Source organism: Cryptomeria japonica, chromosome 3 (genome assembly GCF_030272615.1).
Source record: "Cryptomeria japonica chromosome 3, Sugi_1.0, whole genome shotgun sequence".
Taxonomy (NCBI): Eukaryota; Viridiplantae; Streptophyta; class Pinopsida; order Cupressales; family Cupressaceae; genus Cryptomeria; species Cryptomeria japonica.
In genome coordinates this window covers 520861315-520886023 of record NC_081407.1, presented here as the reverse complement: position 1 = coordinate 520886023, position 24709 = coordinate 520861315, and the positions used below count along the sequence as shown (strand labels likewise).

Here is a 24709-nt window from a genome sequence, read left to right as displayed (position 1 = left end):
CCCAACTAACCAACCTCACATCAACATCAATAAAATGGCAGAAGGTAGGCCTAGCAGAGGATTTGAAACTAGCTAAATTGCTTAAACATTCTTACACTTTGTCTGAAGGTGACTCCCATTTCTGAAGCTTGTTGACATATTCTGTAAGTGTAGTCTCAAAAATCTAACAGGGAGGCAGATGAACTCACCATTGATAAATATTCCCTGTTGAAGTTATATAGCTGCGAGAGAGCCTTCCTCTTGCATTGGTAATTTATTTCATATCCGTTTTCATCCAGCATGGCTAGCTCCTTCGTAACCGTCTTTCCATCATGGCAAGCGTGGCTTGTTCTTTCATCTTCCTTACTCTTGCCGTCGGTGAAGTTCACCACTTGGATTGTTGTCGGTGGCTTATCTGTCTTCTTCCATTCATACTTGTCTCTTCCTCTATCATTTTTCATGAGTTATTGCGGGTGTGTGACCATTTCTTTGGTGTGGATGTCTTTTGGTATTTCCGCGACAGCTATTGGTATCGTTGTTGTTGATACATGATAGCCTCGGTAAGATAAATGATTGAATGAGAGATAAATGAAGTCTCTCATTCAATCATCTATCTTATCGATAGACTATGATAAGACTTCATTTATCATTTCCTTCATCTGATGATTATTCTTTGATTTATATATATATAACTTTACTTGCAAATTCTGATTCTTAACCAATGTCTAACTACCGATTATTATCGGTTGCAAATCATAAAGCACAAATACCGATTGGTATCGGTTTACCTTGTTAATCATTTGCACACCGATTATTATCGGTCAAACACGATAACTATGTAAACACCGATTGTTACCAGGATTATTAAAAGACTGCATACCGATTAGTATCGGTTCACTTGTTAATAATATACACACCGGTTAGTATCAGCTCACTTGTTGATGATATACACGCCGATTGGTAACTTATATACATGCCGATTGGTATAAGGTAAAATGCGATTATGATTCTAAGAAGTGCGATCAAGTAATATCTTGATCGGTCATGTCTATTAGACATGACTGGTCAAGGTATTGCTTGATCCTCCTCATTAGCATATATATATATATATATATATATATATATCAATCGATAATGATGAGAAGAACATCGAAATTAATAAATGCTCCTTCTCCATCTGCAGCATACCAGATAATAATCAGATCTATTATAATAACATATAACTGAAAGAAGAAAAACAACCTTGAATATAACTTGCATCTTGAATTGAAAATCGAATAACATTTACAGACGTCTCTATAAGATAAGGCGTTTGGTTCAGAATTGTAGAGATGTTCTTCTTGATGCATGTTTTGTTCTTCTTAGGCAACATATGTATTTTTGAATCGTGCAGGTTGTGGCACAGTTATTTGTGTGCTTCATCATATAGTCACGTGTAATACTTTTCAGTATTTTTGCTAAGTCCACATTCTGAGATTTTCGGCGTTCATTGTTTTATGGAGAACAATTGATGTGTAATTTTATGTTTTGAGAGGAGTATATCATTAGTTATCATTTTGTCAAGTAGTTGTATCTGATAAGAAAGTGATTCAGACTTTGTGATAGTCAATTGAAGCTTTCAATTTATGTATTGGTCATTTGAAGTTTTCAATAAAGGTAGTACTTTTGCAGGCTGGGTTTTTCACCCTCAAGTGGAGGGTTTTCCCAAGATAAATTCTGTGTATCTTGTTTCAGATTTTTGTGTTGCTAAAACATTAACATTCCCAAGATCTAAACACTTGTATGTTGTTTAAAAGTGCTTCTGGATGTAACTGCATAGACATGATTTGCATCAACATTTCAAATCACACTCCATGATCTATCATCAAGAAGAGGATAAAATTATGATAGACTGAAGACCATGCTCATTAAAAAGAAGAGGAGGGAGGGAGACAAGATCAGAAGCCAAGAGCAAAGGAGTCAAAAGAAACTTGGGAGGGTTCGACAAAAAAATGAGATCAAAAAAATAAAATTGATATGGTAATTATGCATAGTAAAAGATAATATATTAAAACCGTCTATAATTAGTGATGATGTTAATATAATATCTACAAATTAGCATAAATTGGTATTCATTCATATGGTATTTTATTAATATAGTATTATAAATAGATAGTAAAAATTGTAGAATAATATAATGAGATTTTAGAATATTATAATGTTAATTATAATTATATCATGTTGTATAAATAATACATTATTAATGTTGAAAACCAATAAGCAAAATTAGTATATAAAGAACACTAATTAGGATGTCATATTGATATTAATAATACACTATTGTATAGAAAGTATAGTCAAGTTCAAAACTAAAAGTATTATAATTAACATAGTGTTTGATCAGTTTATGTGTAGCCTTATAATTATAATAATGAGTTATAACTGGTGTATCAATATTATTAATATAAATCTAGATTGATATATAATAAATTAGCATGTGTAATGTCCCTTTATGGAAATGCCCTTTTTTTTGGTCCTAAAATCACAATTTTAAGTAACTTTCCTACTAGAGTTAGGAACATAAATTTAATCATAAGATATCTCTACTTTATTGGGAAAATTCAACCATGGGGAAGCTAGAATAAGGCAACTTGATAGGGTGCTCTAGAGATCCTCTACCCTAGGCCCAAGAGCGGATATACCATCCATCTTGGGCTCATGTGGCCCATGCCATCCATATGAGGTAGTGTACCTAGTGAGGTGTCCTATAACCGTTCCCCCTCATCTTGTCATCATCCTAGTTTCTTTATGATTGATCCTCTTGCATTTGTGAGCCATGATGGAGAAGGGGGGAGAGATTGTGGAGAGTGCCCCAAAAACCACCTCTTCCTAGACCCAAAGACCATACCCTTTGTACTCCTTTGGCCTCTATGGGCTCATCTTGTCGCACTTTGAGGTGGCGTATCTAGAAGAATGCTTATACACCGTACCCCTCTTGTAATCCTCTCACACCCTCCTTCATCATGACTTTGATATATCATAAGTGATGAAAAACTAATATTCTTGTTCATTAAAACAGTAATTAGTTACTATTGAACCCCTCATATTATGTCAATATTATTGTACTATCTTGGCAATATTATATCAGATTTCTATTCTCAGCACTAGCCTCAAATTACATTAATAACATTATGTTATATTTACACCATTATGTTTTATTATATGAACAGTATTTAACATTCCCCTCTTATGTCACATTAGCAGTATTAAATTGTATGAGCAGTATTAAATTATATTGATAGAATTATAGTGTATTAACAATATTATATTATGTTGACAGCATCATATTGTGTTAACAGTATTAATTTATATTAATATCATCATATTGTACTGACAGTAATCTAATATCCCCATATTCCTACCATACGTATTTCCCAGGCAGTGGTGACTGCTACCTCCTTTTAGTCTACGGTTATTTCCTTTTCTTCCTTGCCCCCATCGTTCCCAAAATGACCGCTGGTCCTCTTATACTAGTGTTTTCAAACAAAGGGCTATGTTGGATGAGACGTGTCCTTTCTTTGCTTAGTTGATTGTGTCCCTTCCTTGAAACGATGTGCCTTAATGTCTCTAAGCAAGGTTTAAGTCCTAACTAGAATCAATGCCTCAAATAAATAATAATTGTGCCTTTCTTTGCATTGGTGAAGACATGTCTCATGTCTTTTGGTAATCACACCATTCATTATTCTATTAATAATAATATGAAATGCACATATTAATAATACAACATTAATAATAATGAATTTATATTAATTGTAAATAATACAATAATCTTTTAACAATAATAATGTACAAAAATGGTCTTCGGACATGTAGTGTCGCGGTTAAAACACTTCGTTGGTGAAGCGGCCACCAAGGTTCAAATCCTTGCTGGGCCACTGTGCTCGCAAGGCCTTGTGCCTTCACTGGGTCGTTGTGCTCGCAGATTTGAACAAGTGAAATGTGGGGATGAGGTCCCCCGTTTGTGGCCTCATTGGTTCATAGCTCCAAGTCAAAAGCGTTCACGTGGAGCCGGAGGGCATGTCGTGCCAGCGTCACCGGTCACGTTAAAAAGTTTACTAGGCATAGTTTTTCAAAAAAAAAAAAAATCAATGTACAAAAATGATTAAAAGAATCAATAGAATGGATATACATATGTAATTACGATTAGAATTTTAATTATAGTTATTCTGATTATTAAGGAATAATATAATTAGATATTATGTTATTATAATACTATAAAAATACAATGATGTATAGTTATTACAATATAATATTGGAAACTAGGTCCATTTATGGGCCTTGTCGGGTGAATCCGACCTGTGATGTTAGGCTTTCAGTAAAGTGGGAAGTACCTCAACAAGGATGGTATAAAGCAAATTTTGGTGGTGCTTCAAAGGGTAATCCTAGAGTATCAGGTGCAAGGTTTGTGATTAGAGATTGGTAGGGGAATATTTTGGTGATGGGAGCTCAAAAACTCTCAGAAGGTATGAATAATGAGGCAAAGGCTAAAGCGGCTCTTTTGGTTGTTCAATGGGAGATTAAATTGGGTGTGCAGAGCCTACATCTAGAAGGTGACTCACAAATTATTACCAATACAGTCATTAAAGGTGAAGCTCAAGCATTATATTTAAAAAAATCTATTTGCAAAATTAAAAATGATTTAAATTTGTTCAGAAACTACACCATCACACAAGTGAGAAGGGGAGGCAATGAAGTTGCTAACGTTTTGTCCAAGTGGGCGACATCATTTGAAGAGGTGGGCAAAAATCATGTCAAAGATTTCAGAAATCTAGAGGTGGATGATGTGGATGGTTGCGTACAGCAAGGCCTTTAAATGCATTAATTATTTGGTAAGGCCGAGAATGTGGGGATGTGATGGGGAATTATTTATAGGTGTTTGGGCTCATTTTTTGATGCATTTGGTGACAGTGGTTGCCGAGGTGTTGAAAGGGATGGAGGCTACGTTTACTTTGTATACCAACAGGTAGCAGCTGGTGTTTGTGGGGGAAGTCTCTGCAAAGAGAATTAAGTGTATTTTCAAGTTTGGTGATGATGTCTTTGTGCAAATAATGGAGACGCTACTAGGGGAATGCTTTCTAAAAACAATGCATAAATTATTAAATACAGAGCGAATGTGGATGTGGTGTTGATGGTGATGGCATGGGGTTTGGAGTTGGGAGAACATAAAGATGTCTTGGTCCTGGTGCTGCAATAGTGTGTTGAGGACGACTGGCTTTGTGGGTTGATGGAGCTATTGGATATGGCCATGCCTAGGGCAGGCTTTGATGTCCTGAACTTCATGAACTGAGGGAATTGGTGCCCTTCATCTGATATTGACGAAATTCATGAACTGAGGGAATTGGTGCCCTTCATCTGATGGCCCTTTAGGATTGATAGAGATGAGCGAAGAGCGAAAGCAGCCATCAGTTGGGACTCTCTCAAGCTCTACTTGAAAGAGAAAGAGGTGGAGTCTCGGGGCAAGGAAATTGGTGAATCTGCTATGAAGGATGCAAGGGGCACGGGCAAGAGGAAAACAGTTGGTGTGCGGAGGTTGAAACAGAAGAAAAGGGTGATAGTATGCACCGATGCTGCTACGGGAGGTGAAGCGTGGAACAATGCTGGTGAAGGACCGAGCAGACAAGCTCCAAGCATGCCCTAGTTTCTAGAGGGGAAGGTGCCTCAAGGTTTTTGTGACTTTTTGTTTTGTCTTTTTGGTTTCAAAATGATGGAAAATGTAATGTTTTGTTGTGTTTTATTGTAAATTGCTATATCTATTAAAAAAGGATGTCTACGGTGTAGTTTCTGAAGTCTGGGTTTCGAGTAGTTTGTAATTTTGCCCTATGTTGGTAGCTTTGGGTTTCAATTTTGGGAAATTTTTGTATGAAACCCTTTGAAAAATTGTAAGTGTTGGCAATTTTTAAGAAAGCCAACTAGTTGAAGGCTTCTTTTGGTGGAATGGCGAGGTGGTAGGTGGTAGGGTTTTGGATAGTGATCGCTTGCATAATGCAAGCCTTTTGATACTTTGAAAAGCTGATAAATTCTTTCCAAAAAATATATATATATATTACCGACCAAAAAAAAAAAAAATATTAAAACTGTTAATTAGGATAGTTAATAATTATTAATTACATTCTAATTAGTATACCAGTTAAAAAATGAGAAAATGAAGAATGATAGTAAAAAGAATTATATTAGTAGTATGCTATTATTATGATATAGATATTAAATAGTATGATTATAGTCATATTATGAATATGATATCATAATTGCAATAATTGGTGATCAATGTTGATATGTAAGATAATAAAGAATACATAATTCATAAACTCTTATAATCGTGAAGTAGTATAATTATAATTTGTTTTAAATGTTGTAATAACAGATGATCCTTTTTAAAAGTGAGTAAAAAAATTATTAAAATTATCACAAAGTTATAAAATTAAGGACAATGTATCATCATGTGTATATACCCAAAGAGGCTAAGTATATATTAATTACTAAATCTCCTTAAGTAGTCATCTCACTACATATTCTCAAAATGTTCGCCAAGTCTTTGCATTTACTCGTAACTATAAACATATAAGTGATACAGTCTGTACCAGCTCCAAGCACCTATACTTAGTCTCAGCAACTCAAAATCGTGTTCTTCTACACCAGTCTTGGAAAATGAAAAAAATAAGTTTTCTAAACTTTCCAATGCTTCAAACAAGGAACAACATTAACAAAAAACCTATGGCTTTCTAATAACCTCCCATGGTCAAAGAATGAAAAACAAAACACCAAAAAAGAGGATTAGGAATACTTAAACCATTTGTATTCAACATGTTGCTCACACTTTAGCAAATTCACCACTTTCACTAGATTGGCATTTGCATGTTTGCCACGGCATATGCATTTTTGCTGAACGTGCAAATGAATGAATTCACTAAAACAAGTTTTTTGGGTCATTTTGAAATCTACAACTTTATTTTGGAGACTTGTGGAGGTATTGTTTCGATTAAGGTGCCATCAAACTTCTGAATTATGTGTATTTAATTAATCCCAATTTTGTTTGTTAATCATTCATAAAAAAAGAGAGATTCAACATCAGCTGTAATTACTTTTTACCATCTGGGTTTTACTGTTACAATAACTAAAGTTTTTGGTACGTAATTTTTTTATTACTAGGGGTCAGTAGATAATTTTTACCGGCAGTGATTTACTATTTACTAAGAGGGAATCTTGGAGGGTAAAGTTGTTTTGGGCATTCAACTTCCTACGGGAGTTCTTATGAGGTTGTATTGTTAATTTTGGGTGGCTATTATTAAAGATAATATAGCATGTGTTTATAAATAATAACCACCAATTTGGTTAGAAACTAAAAACAACCAACTGTCCAAATTGGGTAGGCAAGTAAAATGGTTGCAACCTAAATTACTTATGCATTAAATGCTTGGATTTATCCAAGGGAAGTGTTGGGATATGATAACCAACTTGAATGCCTCATTTAGGAGGTGAAAATGATATATAAACAGACTTTAAAGTGGTAGTAAGTGTGTATGCTAGGAGAGCTTTCCTCAAAGTGAACACTCCTCTCAATGAACACCTCATGTGTCTCAGGATCCATCAATCTATATGCCTTAACACCCTCAGGATATCCAACAAATATGCAAGGGCGACTCTGAGGTTCCAATGCCTTGCGTTTCTGTGGAGGTATGCGAGCCCATGTTGGACACCCAAAGACTCTGAAATGTCTCACAATCAGTTTCCTACCAGCCCAAGCCTCAAAAGGAGTAATACCTTGCAAAGCTTTGTGAGGAACCCGATTCTGGATGTGTGTGGCACAACTGATAGCCTCTACCCAAAAGGCGGGATCAAGAGAACGTGCATGTATCATACAACTAGCCATTTCTTTGAGAGATCTATTCTTGTGTTCTGCAACTCCGTTCTGCTGTGGAGTGTATGCAACAGAATGCTGAAGATCAATCCCCTCAAATGTACAAAAATCCTCAAGTCTTTTGTTCACATATTCCCTTCCATTATCTGTGCGAAGAATCTTGACCACTTTCCCTGATTGCTTCTCCACACGAGTCTTGAAGTCCTGAAATCTGTCAAATACTTCACTCTTATGAATAAGGAAGTAGACCCAAGTGAAACGGGAGTAGTCATCAATGAAGGTGAGGACATAGCGGGCCTTACTAAATGAAGGTGCTGGAAATGGACCTGCTACATCACTGTGAACAAGTTGAAGAACTTCCAAAGCTCTCCAAGCTTTCCCCTTATCAAACTTCTCCTCGGGATGCTTGCCCATGGAACAACCTGAACATACACCCTCTGAAAAATTGATTCGAGGTAGACCTGTGACCATGTCTTTAGTGCTGAGCTGTTGAAGATAGCGGTAGTTGAGGTGACCAAACCGCTCATGCCATAGCTTACTTTCTGAATTTGAATGAGTAAGCAAGGCCCTAGAAGGTGAACTTGGCACAAAGTGGGAGAATGAATAAAGCCTTGAGTTGTCATTGACTTGTCCCACTGCTATCAAGGCATCATTATCAAGTTCCTTTACCACAACTGAATCTGGTGTAAACTCAACCTTTTTCCCATTTCCATAGTGAGTGATTTGGTAGATAGAGAGAAGGTTGGTAGACAAGTTAGGAACATAGAGAACATTCTCAAATGTTCCATCATCCATGTCAACTGAACCTTTCCCTTCAACCTCTACTTGTGTATCATCACCTATGTGAGGTACCTTAGATGGCTCCAATGAAGAAAACTGCTCCTTTGTAGAACCCATGTGATATGAGGCACCTGAGTCAAGTATCCACTGCTGTGAAGAACTTGTTGTAGCCACAAATGCTTGCCCTTTTCCCTTAGACTGTGAGGAAGAGGAAGGAGATGAATCCTTTTTTGTGTAGGCGGAAGGCAAGTTGATGTTGTTTTTCTTAAGAAGATTAGTTAACTCATCAACTTGCTTTGCGTGGCATCGATGCTCATCATGACCATACTTCTTGCAATATGCACAAGTTGGTTTATCCTTCTTAGGTGGTGTCCCCTTCTTGGAAGAGGATGAAAAATCGCCTTATGATGGAGAGGATGATTGTCCTTTTTCCTGGTGTGGCTTAGACTTGGATTGCTTCTTCTTCTTGTTGGAATCTTTCCCTTGACTTCCTTGATTCCCTTGATTTGCCATCAAAGCCTTGGACTTTGAAGACTTGAGAAGTCCCATGTTCAACAACTTAGATTGTTCCAATATTAACATTTCTGTGAAAGCATCAAATGAAGGCATAACATAGGAACTCCCCACTGTCAAACGATGAGTTTGGAAGCTAGACACAAATGCTGCATATTCTGGTGCAAGCTTGTCCAACAAGTTGAATATCAACTCAGCATCCTTTTTGTCAATTCCACAATCCTTAAGCTTTGCTCTTAGCTCATTTGCTTTGGTGACATAATCTTGGATTGTATCAAAACTCTTGGGATCCAAGTTGGTGAGCTCATTGTCAATCTTATTACCTCTGATTTCATCAACTTGACCATACAATTTCTGAAACATATCCCAAGCATCTTTGATTGTAGTACACTTTTCAATATGAAAGATGAGGTCATCTGATACATACTTGCGCAAAGCTCCAAGAGCCATGCAATTCTTAGTGAGCCATTCTAATTGAGCATTAGGGTCAACCTTAGGATCAGGTGGCGCTGTTATTGTTCCATCTATGTAATGCGTGAGACCCTTTTCCATTAATTTACTCCATACTTTTATTTTCCATGATGCATAATTATGTGGAGTTAAAGGTGGAAATTTATGAGGACTCATTGCAACAAAAATGAAAGAGCACAAAGAGAGGCACAATCACACAAGATACCCCCCCAAATTCACTCAATCAAAGAACCCCCCCAAAAAGTGATGATTTGGCACTTTATACTTAGTGCGTATACAATGGGCCACTTGCAAAAAATGGCAAAGTGGGCTTCTGATTACAATTTTACAACTGCCTCAATAAGGCCAAAAGAGACTGAAACTAATAATGCAAGAGATCTAAACTAAGATCCAAGCACTTTACAAGTACCTAATAGGCCAAATAAGACCAATTTCTGAAAGTACAACTTCCACTCAAAATCTCTGAAATCTGATCATAGATTATGAAAGTAGACGAAAAAACATGCACTTTCAAAAAAAACGGTACCTGAAAAGGAGGTCGTATGAGCTCAAACGAGGCCTTTGAAGTTGTAGAATTGAGGATTGGATAGGTACAGCTAAGAGAATTCGAAAATTCCGAAAAACCTCTGCACCAAAATCAGAAAATAACCACACCACTGCGAAGATCACGAAATTTTAGCCCATTTCAAACAAAATTGCACCAAAAAAGGAGCAAAAATGAGCAAGATATGACCTTTCAAAGTTGAACTGCAAAACTGAAAAGCTCAATGAAGAGGGGGTCAAAAAATTTCAAAAAACTGCTGATGTGGCGCTGACGTCAGCAATTTACAGGCTTAAATTTGACGGTCGTATGACCGTCGCGAAAACTTCACCTCCCTGCTGACTGGGCGTCCGTACCGTATGGACTGTTGACGTGGCGCAGTGACTGGGCAGCTGACTGGGCTGCGTGTGTGCTGCATGACTGGGCAGCTAACTGGGCGTCCGTACCGTACGGACTGTTGACGTGGCGGGGTCCCGGAGACCGCGTGGCGGAAGGGACAGGGCCGCATGAGGTCTGGTGCCAACGGCAAGTTTGCTACCGGAGGCCGGGTGCCGCCGGCACGCTAGAGGCGCGGCGACCGGCAGTGTGTCTGGGCAGCCGACGGGAGGTGCACGGCGACAACAGCGGGAGGCCTAGGCGCTGCGAGGGTTGGGCGGCGCGGAACTGGGCGGTCGGCAGTGTACGGAGCGGGGCGGCCGAGGAGAGTACGAACCCTGCAGAGCTTGCAGCACACACAGGTACAGAGAGCACGGGGTGGGGGTCTACGGACCCCCCAAAAAAAAAAAAAAAATTTATTTTTTTTTTTATCGCCCCTTTTCTTTTTTTTCCGAATTTTTTTTCAGAAAATATTAAAAAAAAATTTGAAATCCGTACAATAATAGCTAAAATGGGGAAAAAAAATTTCTCACCAAAATAGGTCGACTTTATAGTCGAAATTCATGGAAACAGCCTCCCGGATTCAACGGTGATGTCCAAATCGCTGTACGACGCCCCCAAAAAATGAAGATCCCCAAATCCAAAAATTGAAGCCTCCAAAATGTCTCCAAAAACTAATCAATGAAGCCCTATAGGCTCTGATACCATGTAAGATTTTGCCAAGATCAAGGGCACAATGAAAAGCATAAAAAGAGAGACAATAGAATGACAAGAACAAACTGTATTCTCATCAATATGCAAATGATCAACTGGATTAACCAATACAATGAATATAGGCCTTCTTATATAGGCAAGGCCATATGGATGTACGAGCACACAATTATGACATGTGGCTCAATGAGAAACAAGGGTAGGTAAGAAATACTAGGGGTAGGTAGGAGAAATAATATAATATTCCACAAGAGGTGGATGACCCACCGAATGTGGAGTGTAACAGCAAAATAAGACCACAAAAGGTGAAATTTCTCCTACAAGCTCTATCCCTATGTGCACACTTCCCTAAGTGTCTCAAATCCAAGCTACGAAGAGATGCATTATCCTAAGTTAACTTAAGTAAAGTGTAATAATATCCAAAATGAATATTTATTTACACCAACAGTAATTGGCAAGAGTGAAACTTCTGTTTGCAAGTGCTAAAGGATTGAAGATAGAGGAGGAGAAAGGGAAGAATTTGGTAAATTTCCCCCTTCCCCTCATAATCTCTACGGATTTGGTAAATTTCCCTTGGACCTGATTTCTAATTGTGTTGCAATGGTTGTACCTCAGATATTTGGGTTTGCCAATTCTCATTTGCCTTTTCCGCAACATTCATATGCATTGTCAAGTGTCCTGTTTGTGGGGTTGTGGTTAGCTTTCTCCATCTTGGCAATTGGCATCCTTCACAGTCACAATGGTTACTCTTGTTCTCTCCATGAAGGCATGTTTCCCTTGTGGTGGAAATGTTGAGGTGATTTGGTGTATTCATTTGCCCATGATGGTTATTTCTCAAATGGCCTTATTTTCATGGGGATGACAATTTGTGGTGCCTAGTCTCCTATGCTCTAGCCACAAGTGCTACTTTGGTTGGGAGAGCTTTTGCAGTGCATCAATGTCTTACTACTACAGCATGACAAGCAATTGTTTCAATGATGCCTTGAGATTCTATGTGCCCATGGCTTTCGTGTCTTTTCATCTTGGTATATTTCAATTGACCTTTGCACATCATTTGCCATCTGATCTACTCTGCTTCCATGTGCATGGTGTATATTCAAATGTTTTTCAAAAGGTTCATCTAGCCGCCAAATACTATTCATCCTACCTACTCGTCCCTTGGGATCTCGCATTACTTTTGATAGCATGAGTTCTCTAGTTGACTCTATAGGTGGGTGGCCAACTCCTCATCATTTAATGGTTCGTTCTTATTGCCTCCAAGGTCATGGTGTAAATCTGCCATGGCAAAGCATTATTTAAAATTTTACCTTGAACACCATGCATGTCGATGTTAGGCTCTCCTTTTTCAAACTCTTCTTTCTTGAATTGGCAAAGAGTTTAAAGTTGGATTCAATTAACAGTTGCATAATTGGTGGTTTCCTAAGAAGTTTTGTAATATGTTATTGGAAGTCCTTGCATGTTTACAATTATGAGGGCATGGCCCAAGTATCTTCATGAGGTATATCCTATGCAATCCAAGTGGATCCCTCTTCTCCAAGGTGTTGAACTTCTGATAGCATGTTGTGTGAGCTTGGAATCGATTTGAAGATGATTTGACATAGATTTGAATCTCCCTCCAAAATCTAGGCTAGTTGAGTTCTATATATTTACTACTTACGAAGAGAGAATGGTTGGTCATTGCCACGGTTGTTAAACAGAGAAGAAAAAAGAAAGTGCATATGTTTGTCTTAAGTATCCTATAATAAGCTAGAGTATTTCACACTAAACATATAAGTCTGGTATTCATTATTTTATTGCTTCATTGATTTTGCATGCCATTGAGAAATGAACATAACGTGCAGTCTGCAACCATTTAAATGTCTCCATGAGCATGTTGTATGCTTTTGGTGATCAATTTGATCATCTTAATCACATCTACTGATTTCAATGTTGTTTTTTACTAGTTTGTCAATTAGAAGGTTCTAAAACTCCTTGCAATGTTTTCCTTAAGTGTCCTATCAAAGTTGCATAGGAATTGTTTGAGTTTGTTGATGGATTATTAAGCTATGCTCAACTAGTTGTTCTACAATATCCTCGCAATTACTATAGAGCATATCTTATGCATAGGATAGTGAAATATTGTCTTCGTTGCCATATTCTATAGGGTGTTATTTAATGGTTTACTTAAGTAATGTTCCTTGATTGTAAAATCCTAGCTTTACTGCCCATACAAGATAAAGGCACCTACCTACCATATGTCCAACCTATTGTCATCCCACCACATTTACAGTAAACAACAAAATACCAACCTCAATAACAGTAATAGAGTTAGTTTATCCACCATTGCAAGAATTAATTGCCATGGTGTCGCAAAGTGTTTGTGTCTCCCACAAATGTCAGTCATGGTGAGGTATACACTATTAGCGCATCCATTAAGAAGTGAAATAATGGATCAAAAACCTTAAGGGGTTAAAAAGAAATTATAACTAGTCTTTACATGGTTAGCGCATCTTCTTATAGAGGTGTGACATCTATGCTTAAAAATAATCCAGCATAAGGTAGTGATGGTCAATAGGTGTCTCTTATGAATTAGATATGTTTTATCTCGAGGTCCTTTTCAACCTTTTCATTCAATTATTTCAAGAATAACACCTCAAGGAACACTCAGCCTAAAGATGAAGATGAGTCTACTCACCCACAAGGATTGGTCCAATTATGATGTTTTCTAATTGTAAATCCTTTCCATCACCTTTGTTGACACACCTCTAACCTTAGGTGTTGATGCAAGTCTTACAAAAGAGTATCAACACTTACTTTGTTGATGCTCCATTGGATTGTGTAAAATGTGTATTGCACTCTCCAAATAGTGAGGTGATCAAGAAACAAAAACACCCTCATCAACTTACAAAGCCAAAGAGCCTCCTAGCTGACAAGATCTACACCTTAATATCAACCTCTATAGATGACAATACAATTGTTGTTTGCTTCTTGCAATAGCATGCAATCGGTCTAGAACCAAGGTGGTAAACAAAACTAGAAGTATACTTCTCATCATCATTACTAGCCCAATTTAAACCAATGAAACCCACAAATTGAGAAGCTCCCAAATGTAGTGAATGCCAAAATGTCAGGTCCCTTGAATAGACCTTAAGTTATGTTTGGTTGCCTTCCAATGATTCTCATGAGGATCTCAAGAGAAATAGGAAACAAAACCAACCACAAAGGAGATATCGATACAAATGTGTGTCAAGTACAAAAGATAACCAACCAACTATTGATAAAATGTAGCATCAGCCATAGGTGTAGTCCAATTAGTAAACAATGTGACACCTAACTGAGATGAAGTAGGGGCAAGCTTGAAATCATTCATGCCAAATCTTTGAAGAAAATCAAGAGGATACTTCTGATTAAATAGGGGAATCGCCTCAAAAGACTAAAGAACCTGAAGACCAAGGAAGAAATGCATAACCCTTAGATTGATCATATCAAACTACACCATCAATGATCTTTTAAACACTCTATGCTCTTTGAACACCCTAAATCATGGAGATGGAATTGCCTACAAGAATCAAGTCATCCATATGCCTAACAATTGCAAAAAGTTCCTCTCCATGTCTCTAAGTGTAAATTGTCAGATCAGAATGGCAACATGAGAAACTAGAAGCTAGCAAGCAGCTACCATTTTCTCGTACCAAACCCTGGGGGCTTGTTTGAGACTATATAATGAATGATGAAACCTGCAAACAAGTGAAGAGTCCTATGCGAAACCTCAAGGATGGTCAATATAGATCTCCTCATGCAAATCATCGTACAAGAAGGCACTCTTCACATCCATTTGATAAAATGAACATCCTTGTAAGGAAACAATAGTAAGTATAAGACAAGTAGAATCTATCTAAGAATAGGAGAAAAGGTCTCAAGATAATCAATGCCCTCAACCTATAAAAACCCCTTAACAACAAGAAGTGGTCATATGCTTGTCAATGGACCCATCTACTACATATTTAGGTTTGCACACCCATTTGCAACAAACCAACTTTCTTCCCTTGGGAAAAGGTACAAGATCCCATGTGTGATTCTTCGTTAAAGAAGAATACTCCTCAAACATAGCATTGTCCCATTCTATGATAACTACAACATTTAAAAACCTCAAAGGATCATCTGAAAGTGCATGATTCAAAAGACTAACACCTATTGTCTATCAACAATTGCATTGAGAATTTTTAGAATCACCAACCAAAGGTCCAACCTCCTCAAGAGTACTACAGGCCCAATTAGGCAAAGATTGTACACCAAGAGGTGGTGAATCAAGATTACCATCTTCATCATCCTCATGAAGCAAAGAGTCCTCAAGCAATGAAGAGTACATAGTGAGGAAGAAGTAGGTAATGGTATATCCATTTGTGTGAAGTGCTCATCAAACAACTTATAAGGCTACATATTCGCGTAATAGCCAACAAAGATCCAAATCTTGAATCTTCTTCTCTGTAGCCTTACAAAAACCATCTAGAATGAATACACAAGCCTCACTACAAACTACTCGAAAAGAAGACACATTAGACTTGACATGGGACCAAACCTCTTCAACATGTTCAATGCCAAGAATCAAAGAATCAACATTTTCAATGAGGTGATCCTATATAAGCAAGATTCATGATCAACACTCCCTCTAGCAGCCATAGTTTCAAGCTCCTGTAGCTCTCAAAAGACTACATCACGTGGTGTCAAATCAATTGTCTCCCTCAGCAAAATGGCAAATCAAAATGAACAAAAGAAGGTTAAAAGGAATCTCTAGAACTAAGAGAACATCATTGCTACACCCATCTACCAAATCTATTATTCCTAATCCCAAAATTGAAATCTATCAAGGAATACCGCACTACAATCTAAAAGTATTGTTGTTGGAAAGAGAACAAAGTATATCCTGCAAGCATGTCATATGTGTTGGAAACTTGAGTTGTTGTGTTGTGTTGTCATTGAAGTCAACCTGTCTTGTGTTGCCATTAATGTCACTATGTGTTGCAAATGGCTTGGTGAAGATGTTAAGGTGTTTTCAAAAGGATGGTATAGTGGAAGCTTCAATATGCAAGAAACAATATTTTATGCAAAAAAAAGTTTTTAATGTCTCAGTGGAAGAATGCCTTGGATTCCTCCGATATTTGAAGATTATGTGTCCTGGATATAATGTTTATGTTCTTTCTATATTGCACTATCAGATTTGCAGGCCCTCTATTTCTCAGATGGTAGAGTTGGTTGTTGTTGTTTCTAACAATAAGGTTGTCTATCAAAACAAGTCCGAAGAATGGTTGGTGGCTTCTGGATATGTGGATTCAAATGTTACGGTTTGGTGGACATACTTATGTGGTTTGTGCAATGTTCCAATTCAACTTTTAGGTGATGATTTCATTGGCAAGTGGAATTATGATGTTCTAAGTTCTATGTTGTCAATTGATATGGTTTCCAATTGACTGTGGTGATGTATCCTACTTGGATCATATTCTTTTTGTCTGGATTTGCTTTGGAGAAAGAGTTTGCTTAGTGTTTTAGCTCTCATCATAGTGTGTGTAGATTCACATTGTGTAAGTTGCATTGGAGATTTTTTTTAGGCTAACTGGTTAACATGCTCTAATGTTTATTTACATGTTTCTTTTGATGCCAACCTTGGAGGATGTGTTAGTGTGTGCGGTTCATTGGAATCATTTGGAAATGATGTATTTTGATGTTTTTGGGTCCTCTCTATCTCCTGGAGTGGACGTAAATAAATATTTTAGGTCCGGGTGGCCAAATTCATGTAATATTATTTATTTTGTCTATGGCCAACCTAGTTAAGGATTTTAATGATTAATCTTGTATATAAAGGAGTGTCGATGTATGTGTGAAGGTGGGAGGAGTGTAAATTGACAAAAAGTAGGATGTTAATGATTTCAAGCAGATTTGATCTTGGAAATTGTGCAAAGAATCAGTTGTGAAGAGCTTTGATGATGATATCTTTAGTATGATAGTGTTATGAGATAGTGTTTGAAGTCAGATGTGTTTGCCGTGATCTTGGTCACTTACAGCCATTCAAGTTGTACAACTATACAAACAATATGAAATCCATATGGCAAAAAAAAAGATACCCTCAAAAAATGGCCTAAGCTGCTACAAAGCCTATCAAGTTTACTGTCAATCCATTCAAATTTGGGCCTTCTAGATTCAAGCATGAAGTCATATTTGTTTCAAGATGCACTAAACGAAAAAGTTTGGCGAAAATTTACAAAAAAGAAAAGGAACTTGCAAATCTAGAGCTTTGATAGCATGTTGAGCTCACCAAAAAGAATCATTAGAGTAAAAATCATCCACAACACAAAAATAACCGTCCACAAAAGAGAGAAGCAATGAAACTGCTATACTACCAATACTCATACATTAATATAAATAGCGATAAAATGAAATGTACATAGAGGAACCCTGTATATATGTTAGATAATATATTTGTTTACATGCACATGAGGATCACTTTGTGTGTATGCTTAGATGTGTTGTTTCTTGTTCATCTCAACCATTGATTACTTTAAAATGATGAGATTCCAAGAATAATTATTATGGTCCAATATATATCATAGGCTATGTATATAGTAGACCATACGAGGGTGTGCTTACTATCATGGGCCATTATGTTACAAGCTATGTATGTGGTAGACCAAATGAGGGTTTTCTTAATAATCCCACTTGACAATTTAGCATACGCACAAGGCATTTTTATGTAATCATCACTTTCAAAGACAAACATATAATGACAAATAAATTGTAATGGTGAAATTAGCATACCCATAGCATTTCCCATTTCATTTTGTGCCCATCTTGAGGAAATGTTTTGATATCCATGCAAAGTGACAATGGCGCAGTCTTGTGTGAAGTTGGGCTCATTCCCCTAGCCTTTATCCATTTCCATGCACACTTATCCCCATGCATTTAGCTCTACCTTATCCTTACACACACACACTTGCATACATTCACCTATATCCTATACTTATTACACCTATCCATTCACATACTCCCATATAACCATTGGCTACCAAAATTTGATTGTTCACTCACCCTCGGACATTCCCACAGTTGTAGATTTATCCCTTTACTTTTCAAATTTGGCTAACTGACCTCTTTTACCTTTTCTGCCCAAAGCTAACTAAACACAAATTTGCATGACTTGGTGTTATATGCTAGTATTTAAAGCCATTTATTAAATTTATTTTTATCATCAAATAATCTCTCATCTCTCAAGCATTATTTCTCATTCTAGAGCATTGAAGAGGCAATTAGTAGTAACACATTTCAGTTTGGTGCTTTAAAAAATTAATGAATATGCATTCTAAAGCCCTCCCTTGCCTACTATCTTTGATATTTGTTCACTTTCTAGGGATTGATCCATGAGAACTTGACTCCTTGTGATACAACAATAGCCCTTTAAGGTACTTCTAAATACCACTAGGCCCCAGATTTTCAGGAAGAGCAGAGCAGACACTAATTCATCAAGTGACAAACAATGCGAAATTCCGCTGCACTTAGGGACAAGTCCAAACTCAAAGGACTAAATCACAACTTGCAAACTTGTCCTTTGATAGTACACAGATCCAATGCCAAAAGCAAGACATTTTTCTAATAGAGAGGTCACATTTTCAAAATAACAATAGCGAATATTCCAGAATCTTCATCAAGGGTCTACATTCTTTGGACTTGGTAGACCATCGATAGAACAATATAAAGCATTACCTTCTATTTTGCATTAATGTGTCAACTATGTTCATGATGGTGAGTGGTTAAAAATTGATAGAGATTCATACAAGCCTTTATCAGAATTTAGTCATTTTACTTTGGATACTTTTGTTGAGACATCACACGAACCTTCATATGAAAGAAAATATGATTTACATGATTTGTATGTATTATAAGTAAGACCGAGGGCATCAAAATGAGAAAAAGAATCAGTAATTCATAAGACCTACAAAGACAACACTATAAAATCAAAAGTTGTTTATGTACCTTCATGTTATAAGGCACTTGATAATTATACATGGCTCAAGGCACCTCAAGTTGTGCATCCTACAGTTTGTCTGCATAAAGGATTACATATTTGTATCCCTATAGGAGATCCAAATGAGCAACCTACTACACATGTGCCACAAAAGAACGAAAAAAGTAGAGAAGTTATAAATGACAAGTGACAATTTGCTTGATCTTGATTGGATACTTCCACTACATGGGTACCATAAAAAGAATCCAATGTTAAGAAAGTCAAAAAATACATATAAAAATTCCTTCAAGAAATCAAGTGCAATGGAAAAAAAAAGCATTGAACCTCGTTCAAGCTTATTTACTAAGAGAATTACATTGTATAATGGTGACAGCCATCTACTTGAAGAATGGTACGATATACGTGGGAAACACATTGTGATTCATGATGGGGATGAGGATGATCTGCTGAGGGAAGACTCTTCCCACATTATTGGTTGAGACTTTGTGCACTTGAGCTTTGGTCATATATTTATATATTTCTACATAGATCTTTATTTTCATTTTTATGCTGTTTCATGATCTTAGTAGGAATGTGAATAATGCAAAGACACCTTTAGTGGTGCATTGTATTGTATGGTTCATGTCACTTCTTTGTTGTTGTGTATGTGTTTCTTTTGTATTCTTTCTTGTGGATTTGGGATGATGGAAAGCATGGAATGAGTGGCAACCACTCTCATCATGTTGACCAGAAAACATCACTTTGTTTGCTTTGTGTTTTGTGTCTCTGGCATTTTTTATTAAGTTGTGTTTGTTGTTAAGTTTCATATTCTCATAAATTTCATTCTCATTAAACCTTCTATAGTATGTCTTGTATCTTGTTTGATGTCCTTAGACATGTTCTTTCATGTTTCCCCACTTGGCAGCTTCTCTTTATGATTACTTATCTTGGATCTTATCTGCTTTTACCTTACGATGTTTATTTACTTACATGATCTTATCTTAGCATGTTTACACACATTGGTTATATTTTATGACGCTTGCATGATCATTATGTTAAGGTTTGTAGCTGCAGGAGACTTCATTATACCTGCGATGGTTGTGAAATTTTCTTGCTGATGTTTTTCTTTATCTTGTCTCAACGTTTCTCAGTTCGTCTATATTGTTCGACCATATTGAGCTATGTGGTTGATTCTATGGGTTCTTTAAATGCTTCAAAGAAAGCTGTAAATGTAACGATTTCCTATGATAGCTGTCACTGACCATCGTGTTTTGCTAGCACCTTCATGGGAGTCTCGTGCTTGCTGGCGCGTCTTCTTTCCTTATCGTATTTCATCCGATAAGAGGTTTATCTATGAGGCTCTTCTTGATGTCTGTTTATGTAATGGCATGTGTTGTAACTGCCGATAAGCTTATGGCGTTTTGGCTTTCCGTCTACCTCCGACAAGAGATATTTCGAGCCTTGTTTTTTCTATATAGGAGTGTTAGCAGTTTGTTTTGCGCGCACGTGAATTCCATAAGGGAGACGATATATATTTATACATAAGTGATCATTCAGGTGACAAGTTTTTTGGATAGTATCTTCTTCAGCGACTTTGAATTTTCATCAGCATTTCTGTATCTTCTCTGCCTCCTCGTAAATGATTGATGTATGATTATTTCATGTTGGAGAGAGCTTGTGTGCTAGTCGCCTTGTAGAAGCTAACCATTTTCTGAGATGTTATCGGCTTCTTCTATTGATTGTTAAGTGTTAACAATCATGTTTAGATCATTGCTTGATTAAGCTTGAGAGCTTTGTATTCAAATTTGTGCCTTCAATAAAAGTTTGTTTTTTGGTGTGGCTGGGTTTTTCACCCTCAGGTGGAGGGTTTTCCCAGGATAAAATTTTGTGTATCTTGTTCTTGTGAGATTTTAAGTTTCAGATTTCTGAATCTTACCTTTCTGGTTCTAATTTTAACATGGTATCAGAGCGGGTCTAAAGAAAAGATCCAGAACCCGATTGCTTATCTTTGAAATATTATTTGCTTAGCTTGTCTATTTTCAGTTTTCAACAATGGTGAATGGACTCAAAGTTGAAGACAGATTGGATGGTGCATCAAATTTTACCTCATGGAAATTCAAAATCCTTATTGTGCTTGAAGAGAATGATCTTCTCAACTTTGTGAAGTCTGATGTAGATGAGCCTTCTAATGACACTGAGAAAGCACAATGGAGAAAGAACAATTTCATGGCAAAAAAGTTACTAATTGATTTTGTTAAGGATCACTTGGTACCTGTTATATCCAAGTTGAATTCAGCCAAAGAGATGTTCGAGTGCCTTCAAAGCTTTGTATGAATTCAACAACACTAGTAGAGCTCTAGCCTTGAGACGTCAACTCCTTCATATTAAAATGGCTAGAGGTGAATCTGTTGTTTCTTTCTTTATGAAGATTACAAAATTGAAGGATCAGCTCAATGCTATTGGAGATTCTATTGAGGATAAAGACCTAGTTATGTTGACCATGAATGGCCTTCCTCACTCTTGGGAATCTTTCATTCAAGGTATTAGTGGAAGAAATGAACTACTTGTTGACATGTTTTTTATGACAACGTCGAACACAGAATAAAGTTGCCTAATAGTCAGATCACTCTCTCTTGATCAAAGTACGATTGCATGCTAAGATTGCAAAAAGTTCAAACAATCGACTCCAAGGCTCCTTTATGCTACGGACGTGACTCAGTTGGCTGATGTGTTTGCTAGTAATCCAAGGGGCCTTACATTTGCATCATTCTTTCACTTCTTTGTTGTGGTTGGAACTCCATCATCAGATATGGCAATTCTGTGATGCTGCTGCTTCGAAGGGACTAAAATGAACTGAAAGTAAAGGGAAAAGGGTTTAGAAGGATCTAAATCTACTCCTAAGAGCAATGATAACAATGAATAGTGCTTTGGTGGACAAATTCCAAATAAACCAAGCTCTGCTTCGCCAAGATCAACTACAACTCCACAAGAACCGGTGCAATCTTTTGGGGATGCTAGAGGGTTTTCAGATCGAGAAAGTACATTTGAATACCCAAAAACGACGCAATCCAAACGACTATCCACAATCGAATTGAACACAAACTTAGGGGGCTTCGACTAGCTATACACTGCAACTTACAATCAGCAAGATGCAAAAAGTATGAACCATGGAAATTCATCAAACACCATTACATTCTCCATTGGAATCAAAGCACTTTACTATTTCTAATCTAAGCGAGGAAGGTGAAACCATGAAAGCTTTGAAAAAATAATTGAAGTGGACACCATCAAAGAACAATGTTTCACTATTATTTTCTCAAAAACTTATCGCAACAATTTCATACAAAGCTCCCTCCTTTACAAATGAGGGGGGCCATCCCTTTATATAGGCCTCAGGCCATGATTACATGCAAACCCTAATTAGGGTTTTCCCTAAAAGATTCTCCACTCAAGATGCAACAAGGTGGGAATCTCAAATCAATAACCCATCATGCCCATATACAATTAATTCAAAAGTACCCAAAATAGCATCCATTGCACATTAAATGCACCACCTCCTTCAAATTTGCCCAATCATGTGTTGAACATTCATCCATGCAAAAATCACCCCATTATGTCATAAATGATCCATCATTTCCACATGTGGCGGCTGCATGCAAAAGGAATCTGCCATAAATTCAACATACAATGACCGGGTCACCATTTGGTCAAATATTCTAGTAATGAATGCGCCACTCTACTGCCACGTGTTCAATAGATCCTCGTCATGCAAGTGGACCCCACCGTCGTATCCGCTCCTGCACATCTGGAATTGTTTGAGAGGGAAAATTCGATCCAGGAAGAATTTTCTTGAAGTCTCTTCAACTTTCCTTGCTCAAAGAAGGTTTTTCATCAATTCTGCACATTTCCTATTTTTTTGGAAAATTTCCAAATTAGGGTTCCATGGTCTAGGAGAGAAAATTCTCCTACGAATCCAAATCTGTAAAAAGTTTTGAAATTTGGATGTGATTTGATGCCCGGGAATGGATTTTTAAAAACTTTTCCTAGGGGAAATTTCTTGTTTAGTTCATCCTTGATTCCTTCCTTGCCTTAGAAATTATATCTTCAATTCATCCTTAGATGTGATTTCTTGTTGTGGAGGAATTCTCCTTTGGAAAGAAATTTGTTCCTTACCCTGAGGAAGGAAATTCTTCATACCTTAGCCAATTTTCATGATTTCCAAGAACTATGTCCTGAAGGAAGAAATTTCAAACACTTAGTCAATTTTTTACCTTTCCTTGAATTTCTTCTTCTTAGGTGCAATTCTTCCCCGATGACGGAATTCATCTCTTTGTGCACTATCCATGAGAAGATTATTTTAGCGCACTCCTGTGTTCCTAGGCGGCATTTTACACTTGGTGGGGAATTCTTTCAATTCCATGGATTCCTTGCATCCCTCTATCTGGCACTCCTTCTCTCACTTGGGCGCTAAAATGCCTTGGTCAAGGACTCTTGCAATTTGTTTGTTTCTCCATGCACTCTTCATTCTGGCGCCCTCCACAAGGTTGGGGCGGAAATTCCTCCTGAGGAAGGAATTCATTGTTTTGTGAATTGTCCATGTCTTCTTTTCAACATCCCTATTTTTTAGGGATCCTCCTAAAATTTAGGAGCCAGGTTCATTGGATGGAGAATTCTGCCACGATTCCAAATCTATAACAATTTCCTCGTTCGGGCAAGATCCGGTGTCTAAAAATAGCAAATTCAAAAATTTGCCCGAGGGGAATTTTATTTTCTATTCCTCCTTGACCCCTTGGATTCCATGCCTTAGGCAAAAATTTCAACTTATTAACTTGGGCGTCGAATTCACTGTGCCTTGGAATTTTTTCATTTTCCACGCCTTCCATGGAATGTCTAGTTTGGCGCCTAAGTCCACATTTGGGCGGATTTTTCATCTGGCCAAGAATTCATGGAATTTTCCTCCTATCCATGGGAATCCCATTTTGGCGCCCTTCCTCATGTCCTGGCGCAAATCACACTTAGCCAAGGATTCATGGATTTTTCCATCTATCCTTGCCTGGCCCATTTTGGCGCGCAACTGCATACTTGGGCGGAATTTTGCTTATGCCATGGATTCATGGAATTTTCCATCTGTCCTTGCCTGACCCATTTTGGCGCCCAACTGCATCCTTGGGCGGAATTTTCACTATGCCATGGATTCATGGAATTTTTTCACAAGTTCCAGGCTCTTCGTCAGGATATATATATGAAATATAACATTTAAGTATAAGTGGCATCTTCAATATGTCTTTTTCCTTTCTTATACTTTAAGTTATATTTCATATATATTGTCAGGATGTTTGAGAGTGGTTTCAGGTCCATAGGAATCATAATGCAAATTCTGGATTTTGGAAGATCTTCCACATTTTCAGACTTAGTGAAATTTCAGGCCATTTTCGGATCCAGATGACATTGGTGGATTGATGTGAATTTCCAG

The 24709-nt window shown here is 37.3% G+C and overlaps 1 protein-coding gene across 2 annotated transcripts in view; it reads right to left on the bottom strand.

Moving 5' to 3' along the window:
• The window catches only part of LOC131060211 (uncharacterized), a 100075-nt gene that overhangs the window by 56065 nt on the left and 19301 nt on the right, over positions 1–24709 (bottom strand). The gene's annotated exons all lie outside the window — the stretch shown is intronic.